The following is a 10,108-nucleotide window of genomic DNA, read 5'->3' as shown; positions in this document are numbered from 1 at the left end:
GAAGTCTGCCTGGCACTGGTTTTGCTTCACAATTACTGGTGTTGCATCTAATCACTGCTAAGCTTGTTAAGTACATAAGTAATGCCATACTGGGAAAAGACCAAGGTTTGGTTCCATGTCTTCTGTACAGGATTCCTGTGTGTTTGTCTCATGCATTTTTTAAATTCCGTTACTGTTTTCATCTCCACCACCTCCTGTGGGAGGGCATTCCAAGTATCTACCACCCTCAAACACGCGTGGGATAAACATAAAGGAATCCTATTCAGAAGGAATGGATCCTAAGGAGCTTAGCCGAGATTGGGTGGCAGAGCCGGTGGCGATAGGCGGGGATAGTGCTGGGCAGACTTATACGGTCTGTGCCAGAGCCGGTGGTGGGAGGCGGGACTGGTGGTTGGGAGGCGGGGATAGTGCTGGGCAGACTTACACGGTCTGTGCCCTGAAAAGGACAGGTACAAATCAAGGTAAGGTATACACAAAAAGTAGCACATGTGAGTTTGTCTTGTTGGGCAGACTGGATGGACCATGCAGGTCTTTTTTCTGCCATCATTTACTATGTTACTATGTTACCCTCTCCGTGAAAAGTACTTCCAGACATTATTATTGAGCCAGCCCCCCTTCAACCTCCATTCAGGTCGTCTAGTTCTACCACCTTCCCATCTCTGGAAAAGGTTGTAAATTAATACCTTTCAAATATTTGAACGTCTGTATCATATCACCCCTGGCCCTCCTTTCCTCCAGGGTATACTTGTTCATGTCCTCAAGTCTCTCCTCATACGTCTTGTGACGCAAATCCCATACCATTTTTGTCACTTTTCTCTGAACTGCTTCAAGTCTTTTTACGTCCTTAGCAAGATAAGGCCTCCGAAACTGAACACAATACTCCAATCGGGGCCTCACCAACAACTTGTACAGAGGCATCAATACCTCCTTTCTTCTCCTAGATATACCCCTTTCTATGCAGCCCAGCATCCATCTGGCCATAGCCACTGCCTTGTCACATTGTTTCCTCACCTTGAGATCCTCAGACACCGTCACCCCAAGGATTTTGTCCTGAGCTGTACTTAATCACGTAGGCAGCTGATCTGACGCCTACTCTCCTCTGCTGAGCAAGTAATTCTCTGCATACTCTCCAATTGAAGTTCAATCCACAAGCCAGTGTATCATTCGTAATCATGTGAGAACAAACTCATCTTCAAAATCCTGATTCCCTTCCCAACATGGAACCATGTTTCGCCTTCAGAAGCGTCATCAGGAGAACAGAGTTGAAAATTAAAAACCCAAATCAATTCCCATGCTCTGAACAACAGTATATAACTATCAACCCTAAAGTCTACGTTTTAAAATGACATCTTGCTCTTTATTCTCACAGCTGCCCTGGAAAAGAAATCTTCACTCCAACTTCTCAAACCTTCACCGAACACCAGCACATGCGCATTATTTACCAATCAATCTTTATTGGTAGAACCTGTTCCTATTTCTGATTGGCTGAACTTCCTTCCTCCAACATCAACCATTCAATCTCCCTGTTCAAATATCTTGGCTCCACTGTGTCCCATGAAAAAAATGAATTTTTGTTCTTTCTTAGTTACCCATCTAGGTAAATTAACTTTAGTGAATACTACATAACGTAAATCACATGAGATTCCGTTTCAGTAGTGAGTATCATATTGAGGGGCATAATCGAACGGGGGTGCCCATCTATAAGGGTGGCCATCTCTAATGACAGCCCCGTAAAGCGGCGTACCCGGCCATATTATCGAAACAAGATGGCTGGCCATCTTTCGTTTCGATAATACGGTCGGGTCCGGCCAAATCTCAACATTTGGGCCGCCCTTAGAGATCACCGGCGTTAGAGATGGCCGCCATTGGTTTTCGCCGATAATGGAAACTAATGGCGGCCATCTCAAACCCGGCCAAATCCAAGCCATTTGGTCGTGGGAGAAGCCAGCATTTGTAGTGCACTGGGCCCCCTCACATGCTAGGACACCAACCGGGCACCCTAGGGGGCACTGCAGTGGACTTCACAAATTGATCCCAGGTGCATAGCTCCCTTACCTTGTGTACTGAGCCCCCCAAAACCCACTACCCACAACTGTACACTACCATAACCCTTAAAGGGTAACGGGGGGCACCTACATGTGGGTACAATGGGTTTGTGGTGGGTTTTGGAGGGCTCCCATTTACCACCACAAGTGTAACAGGTGGGGGGGATGGGCCTGGGTCCGCCTGCCTGAAGTGCACTGCAGTACCTACTAAAAACTGCTCCAGGGACCTGCATAGTGCTGTGATGGAGCTGGGTATGACATCTGAGGCTGGCAAAAAAATGTTTTACATTTTTTTTTTTTGGGTGGGAGGGGGTTGGTGACCACTGGGGGAGTAAGGGAAGGTGATCCCCGATTCCCTCCAGTGGTCATCTGGTCAGTTCGGGCACCTTTTCAAGGCTTGGTCATGAACAAAAAAGGACCAAGTAAAGTCGACCAAATGCTCATCAGAGCCGGCCTTCTTTTTTCCATTATCGGCCAAGGCCGGCCATCTCTTAGCCATGACTCCGTCCCACCTTTGGTACGCTGCTGATACGCCCCCTTGAACTTTGGCCGGCTCTGCGATGGAAAGCAGTTGAAGCCAGCAAAAATCGGCTTTCAATTATACCAATTTGGCCGGCCTTAGGAGAAGGCCGGCCATCTCCCGATTTGTGTCGGAAGATGGCCGCCCTTCTCCTTTGAAAATAAGCAGGATTGTCACCTAATACCAGGGAGGAAGGCACCACTACATCAGGTCTTTTGAACGATAAGACCCTTGTTTTACTTGGATTTAATTTCAGTTTGTTCATGGATGCCCAATCCTGAATCCTATTAATTCCTGAGCTAATAATATTAGGTAACTCTGAAATATTAAAAGGTCCCGGTAAGAGAACTTCCGGTTTGGCCTCCATTCAGAGCGGATGCAAATGAACTTCGCTATGCAATCCTTACTCTTCACCCTCTCAATTGGAGCTGCTGCAGGGGTGTTTTTACATAAAAGAGTTACCGGAGACCGGAGGAGATAGCCGGACACAGTGATATGCCAAGGATTTTGAAGGGAAGGGGCACCCCTTCGATTAAGGAGGTGTATGCAGGAAAGGTCCTGAAGCCATGCGTTGTCAGAGGAGGGAGTCCGACCAGAATTGGGGTGACAGAAGGAGGTAGCACCCAACCTACTCCCCCGAGGAAAGTGGCTGATGATTCACTTGCAATGGTGCTGGCAGAGCTGTGGGTGACTAAACTAGAAATTGCAGAGAAGGTGGTGAGCAAGTTGGAAGTTAAATTGTGGGAGGTGGTGGAGTGCATGGACAGCTTAGAAGGAAAAATGTTCAAAGATGGAAGTGATGTGAATGGATGATATGAATGAATTAGGTATGGTATTATTTATATGCTTAATTAACAAATAAATATTTTGTATTGCATGGGTGATTTCTGGAGTATATTTATATGAAAAGGAGGCCACAAGTGGCCCACTCCCCTTAAAAATCAAATGATATCTGGGTAAACCACAAAAGATGTCTTCTGTAGTTGGCTCTTGAAACAGGCCAAAGCACAACCTGACCTTTTAGAAAACCCAAAGCCAGTCCTTTCTGAAGACCTGCCTGGAGAAATGCTAGGATGTGTGTGATCTAGGCAGAGAGGAGAGAAAGTCTGTGCTCAGAACACCAGCCCTTGAACGTCCTTCATACCCTTACATATGCTATGGATGTAGAACGTTTCTGAGCCTGAAGCAAGATAGCAATGACTCAATCAGAATAACCTTTTAGTCTCAACTGAGCCCTTTCAATGGTCAAGGCGTAAAACCAAATGGGCACAGACAGATCCTCTATGTGCACCAGATCTTGCTTCAGTAGGCCACGTATCTGTGGAAAATGGAGACAACCCCAGTTCAGCAGTTGAATCACATCTGCAGCCAGTCTGGGACAACAAAGAATTATTTGACCCCAGTGCAATGCGATCCTTTTCAACACATGGCCTACCATGGGCCAAGGAGAGATGACATACAGTAGATATGTCTCCAGCCATGGCTGCAAAAGGACATCAATCCCCATTGAGCCTAATTCTTTACAATAGCAGAACTTGAGCACTTTGACATTCCTTTTCATTGCCATCAAGACCAGAAGTGGAGAACTCCATCAGTCCACTGTCAGTTGAAATACCTGGCTGGATAGTTCCCATTCCCCTGGGTCCAAGGAGGGCCTGCTGAGAAAGTCTGCCTCCAAATTCAAGGACCCCATGATGTGAGCTGCCAACAAGCTGAGAAGATTTTTCTCCACCCAACTCATGAGGGAGCATGCTTTCACCACCATCGGATGACTGTGGGTCCCACCTTGTTTGTTGATATTAGCCACCACCATCACATTGTTGGAGAAAACTTAGACTGGGGCCCCCGCCAGAAAGGAAGCAAAGTCATGTAAGGCATTCTGCCTTGCACTGAGCTCCAAGCAATTTATCGACCACTGAGCCTCTTGTTCGGTCCGTGTACCGTGTGCCAGATGGAACTTGTAGTGAGCTCCCCAATCCAACTTGCTGGCATCTATTGTCACGACCTCCCATTGTGTTATCGGAAAGGGAGCTCTGACGGTCAAATTCCTGGGTGACAACCACCACTGTATACTCCCTCTGACAACCAAGGAAGATGAAGGTCATACTTCTGTGACACCTAAGACACCAGTGTCTCAGGTTTCTAATAGGAAAATGTCACATCCACTGTCATGTTCTTCCCTTCAGCCTAACATCAGTACCACAGGAAATCACAAAATGCCTATTTATGGTAGCAGCACACTTATGCAAATTATTTGGATGATTGTTCAAAGGTACGTTTCAGGAATGAGCCATAGAATCAATGAACAGAACCATCTGAGTGCTGGAGTCACTATCGTTCATCATATATTACCCCAAATCCATAAGAGTAGCTGTACTGGGCCAGACCAATGGTCCATCTAGTCCAGTATCCTGTTTTCCAAACAGTGGCCAAGCCAGGTCACAAGTACCTGGCAGAAACCCAAATTGTGGCAACACTCCAACTACAAATCCCAGGGCCAGCAGTTGCTTCCCATGTCTTTCTCAATAGTAGACTATGGACTTTTCCTCCAGGAATTTGTCCAAACTTTTTTAAAACCCAGCTACGCTAACCGCTGTTACCAAATCCTCTGGCAAAGAGTTCCAGAGGTTAACTATTCATTGAGTGAAAAATGTTTCCTTCTATTTCTTTTAAAAGTATTTCCATGTACTTGAGTGTCCCCTAGTCTTTGTACTTTTGGAACGAGTAAAATATCGATTTACTTCTACTCGTTTTACACCACTCAGGCTTTTGTAGACATGAACACTCAAGGCTCTGCCTCTGCTCCTGAGCTAATAAAAGTTCAGGTAGAAGAGTGCAGCTCTCTGCTTCAACCCCTCTTCTCCCAGGCAACCTGCGAGGAACAGGAGAGGAAGGGGTGAGGTTACAGTGCATAGGCCAGAGCACTTTCAGCCAGGAACTTGTCCAAACCTTTTTCAAACCCAGATACAGTAACCTCTGTTACCACATCCTCTGGCAACGAGTTCCACAGCTTAAGTATTGAGTGAAAAATATTTCCTCCTAATTGTTTTAAAAGTATTTCCATGTGGTGGTTGGGAGGCGGGGATAGTGCTGGGCAGACTTACAGGGTCTGTGCCAGAGCCGGGGGTGGGTGGCAGGGATAGGGCTGGCCAGACTTATACGGTCTGTGCACTGAAGAGGACAGTACAAATAAAAAAAGTAGCACATATGAATTTATCTTCTTGGGCAGACTGGATGGACCGTGCAGGTCTTTTTCTGCCGTCATCTACTATGTTACTATGTAACTTCCTCAAGTGTCCTCTAGTCTTTGTACTTGAGGAAGTTACATGGAAATACTTTTAAAACAAATAGGAAGAAAAAATTTTTCACTCAACGAAATCCCACTTAAGCCTGTTATAAGAACTCCCATTCTGGGTCAAGCTAAAAGTCCTTCAAGCCCAACATCCTGTTTCCAACAGTGGCCAATCCAGGTCACAAGTACTTGGCAGGATCCCCAAAAGAAAGTAGATTCCAAGCTGCTTATCCCCAAGCCCAGCTTAATAATGATTTATGGATCTTTCCTCCAATAACTGTCCAAACCTTTTCAAACCCAACTACCACATCCTTTGGCAACGAATTTCAGAACTTAATAATGGTTTGAGTGAAAACAAATATTTTCCCCTTCTCAAATGGACGTAATAGGGGCTGTGGTGGACACGATTTAGGCAAAAACCTTTCTTTCCACAAAAGTATCAGCATCCTGGTATCTGTACAGGAAACATAATGAAGAATCAGCCTGTGAAATGTTGAGAATGGGTTGGGGCTTTATGGCTTCAACATTGCTTACCACTCCCTTGGGACCTCTCAATATAAGACAAGGAGTGGAGGAGTGGCCTAGTGGTTAGAGCACCGGTCTTGCAATCCAGAGGTGGCCGGCTCAAATACTACTTACTACTACTACTTAACATTTCTAGAGCGCTACTAGGGTTACGCAGCGCTGTACAGTTTAACAACGAAGGACAGTCCCTGCTCAAAGGAGCTTACAATCTAAAGGACGAAATGTCAAGTTGGGGCAGTCTATATTTCTGAATAGAGGTATAGTGGTTAGGAGCCAAAGGCGACATTGAAGAGGTGGGCTTTGAGCAAGGATTTGAAGATGGGCAGGCTTACAATCTATTAGATTGTAAGCTCTTTGAGCAGGGACTGTCTTTCTTCTATGTTTGTGCAGCGCTGCGTACGCCTTGTAGTGCTATAGAAATGCTAAATAGTAGTAGTAGTAGGCAGGAAGAGGGCCTGGCGTATGGGCTCAGGAAGTTTATTCCAAGCATGGGGTGAGGTGAGGCAGAAAGGGCGGAGCCTGGAGTTGGCGGTGGTGGAGAAGGGTACTGAAAGGAGGGATTTGTCTTGAGAGTGGAGGTTACGGGTAGGGACGTCCTAGAGAAAAGGCAATCTACATTGCTCTAAAGGTTTTCAGAGGTCGATTGTCCAATAAAATCAATTCTGTTCCAGACAAACATTGGGTAATGATGTTCCACGTGAACAAACAGGGAGGAACACAATTGAACTTCCTGTGGTGGGAAACTGCCATCTCACCAAGGAACCATCCTTTCCTCAAGTGAGAGTAGATATATTTAGGAAGGAGATATTTATGATTGCAGCACCTACAAAGCGGAATAGCCCTGCAGCAACAAACGTTTGATGCTCGATTAGTTCTTCCTTTTAGGAAACAGTTAAAAGCCTTTTTTTTTTTCAACAGAGTTTTTGATGCTGTTTAATTCTGATTTGCTGATCCGTATGAATTATTCCATTTTTATGCTGTTTTTATTGTGAATGTTATTACTGAAGTGTCTGTTTTGATATTATTATGAACGTTATTTTGTTAAACCACCTAGAATGGTGCAGGTTATAAATTAATTAAATAAATAAATTAGAGACAGGTACTTCGTTGGAAAGAACTACATTCCAAGCTGAGTAGAATCCTAAGCTAGCAGAAGTGATGCCTGCACAGAGGGGTAGCAAAGAAGAGAGTCCATGAGTAGAGAACTCCCCTCCCCCCCCCCCCCCCGGGGCATCTGTTGCCTCTCTGACCAGTGAGGTTCCTCAGTTGTCCAGTCCCTGGCTTGGAGAGAGGTTTTCCTGTATGCATATCTGCCCATTCCTCTACTAAATCTCCGAAGGGACCAGGGAACTGTGTTACATGGAGATCTTCATTGATCTGGTCTCCAGGCTTATGGAACTGTCATCTGAACCAGTGGCCCACCCAGTAGCAGCACACCTATGGTGTGTCTGGCAGGGATTCCCTAGGTCCACCAGCTGAAAACTTCCAACAACTATCCCTTCTGCATACCTTGTAAATAAAAACTGGAGGTTGGGAGGCAGGGATAGTGCTGGGCAGACTTATACGGTCTGTGCCAGAGCCGGTGGTGGGAAGCGGGGATAGTGCTGGGCAGACTTATACAGTCTGTGCCAGAGCCAGTGGTTGGGAGGCGGGGCTGGTGGTTGGGAGGCGGGGATAGTGCTGGGCAGACTTATATGGTCTGTGCCAGAGCCGGTGGTTGGGAAGCGGGGCTGGTGGTTGGGAGGCGGGGATAGTGCTGGGCAGACTTATATGGTCTGTGCCAGAGCCGGTGGTGGGAGGCGGGGATAGTGCTGGGCAGACTTATACGGTCTGTTGCAGAGCCGGTGGTGGGAGGCGGGGATAGTGCTGGGCAGACTTATACGGTCTGTGCCAGAGCCGGTGGTTGGGAGGCGGGGCTGGTGGTTGGGAGGCGGGGATAGTGCTGGGCAGACTTATACGGTCTGTGCCCTGAAGAGCATAGGTACAAATCAAAGTAAGGTATACACAAAAAGTAGCACACATGAGTTGTCTTGTTGGGCAGACTGGATGGACCATGCAGGTCTTTTTCTGCCGTCATCTACTATGTTACTAATAGCAGATGGCATGCAGGTGAGACAAGGAGAGACCAAATCACCCTGTGGGACAGGGAGGGGTTCTTCTCCTCACCCATCTTGGGTCCAGGCCCACCCAAAGTTAGGTGTCTAGCTACGCCCCTGAATTCAGAGCCAGGGAACTCCTTCATATGTCAGTATCAGATCCCTGACTCTTACATCCTAGATGTATCTCCCTGAGACTGTGTCTCATAGAAGAGACTCCACTGCACAAGTTTATGGTTTTAGTTGGAAGAGTTCTGCCATCTGATGTGAGGGGAAGATCTGACACTCTTCTTTCTGTCTTGCAAGATGACGACACCCACTTCCGGAGACTGATATGTTTTTTTTTTCTCAGACAGTACCTGTTACAGGTATTCAATTTTGATTGTGGCAGAGCTGGGATTATAACTTGTACTCCGCTGTAAACATAGTCCCACACCCTGCTGTCTAGTTGATTTATAAACAATCAGAACTTCAGATATAAATAGTCTATGTGAATTCCCACATGTTCACCTCTGAGCTGGCTAATATTTAATAAGGGTTGGAATGGGAAAACAAGAACTTGCAACTTCCTTTTCTTCTCTACTCTTGGTCTGCTTTTCTCTCGGCTTTTGTGGGCAGATGCCACCGAGTCTGCCACTGGTCTCTCTGATCCTTCTGCAGGCTCTGAGTTACATCTTCAGGTTGGGCACATTTTATTTTCGGTATGGCTAGAACCTGATGCTGACGAGAGGCTTTTACGGGTCCGGAAAGGCTGCTATAGAGACTGGAAGGTAACAGAGCAAATGAAACCTTCTGTTTGTGGGTAATCAATTGAAAGAATTGTATCCATTTTCCTTGTTGTGTAATCTGTACTACTCAGTTTCTGGTAGTGACGGCTCTGCTCCATGATTCACAGAAGGTTCTTTGATGTCCCCATGCATACCTCCGACCCACCCCCATCCTCCCACCCTGTCAGACTGTCATAGTAATGCTTGAATGTTTTCACTTATATACACTGTCAGCTAGCACATTTGCTTATTTCCGATCTGAGGAAGAAGGGCAACCTTCGAAAGCTAATCAAGAAATGTATTAAGTTATGTCCAATAAAAAAGGGATCATCTTATTTTCTTTTCCATGTTTTATTTTGTTTGATTTCTATTGACAACCTTAAGAGTGGACTAACACGGCTACCACACTCCTCTACAGAAGGATCTGAAATTTATACAGAAGTCACACTCTGGATTCTTGTATTGTTCAACTGGACCTTGTGCTCCTGTAAAAATCTGGGGTTTCACAGGAGCTGTCCTGTGAATCCAGGGGGAGGAATATGGCTGCGATCTGTACCCTCCACTTTCCAGTTTCCCCTTCCTCTGCATCTCCTCACAGTTTCCCTTTTTCTCTCTACAGTATGTAGATTTGCCATCCTAATAGTTATTCTGCTGTCTTGAAATGAAGAGAGGAAATGTCCTGGTTCTTTGTGGGGTTAAAAAGAGGGTTAATTGACTACAGCAAAGGAGAACCAGGAGAAAAGCCAGGGGTGAGGAACTAGCAACTTAAACAGGGATGAATGTGGCTCATTTCCTGCTGATCACAGGCACTGGGATGGGGGGGGGGAGGTGTCAGGAATCAGGGTGCAGCTTTGTCCATGGTT

The 10,108-nt window shown here is 46.1% G+C and overlaps 1 protein-coding gene across 1 annotated transcript in view; it reads left to right on the top strand.

Moving 5' to 3' along the window:
- The first annotated feature begins 9,059 nt into the window (after positions 1-9,059).
- The window catches only part of CARD14 (caspase recruitment domain family member 14), a 63,014-nt gene continuing 61,965 nt past the window's right edge, over positions 9,060-10,108 (top strand). Inside the window, exon 1 of the mRNA XM_030208607.1 lies at positions 9,060-9,248. The gene's annotated coding sequence lies outside the window, so the exon portion shown is untranslated. The remainder of the gene's footprint in view (positions 9,249-10,108) is intronic.

This window comes from Microcaecilia unicolor, chromosome 6 (genome assembly GCF_901765095.1).
Source record: "Microcaecilia unicolor chromosome 6, aMicUni1.1, whole genome shotgun sequence".
NCBI lineage: Eukaryota > Metazoa > Chordata > Amphibia > Gymnophiona > Siphonopidae > Microcaecilia > Microcaecilia unicolor.
Note: the sequence above shows the minus strand (reverse complement) of the source record. Positions and strands in the feature narration are given on the sequence as shown.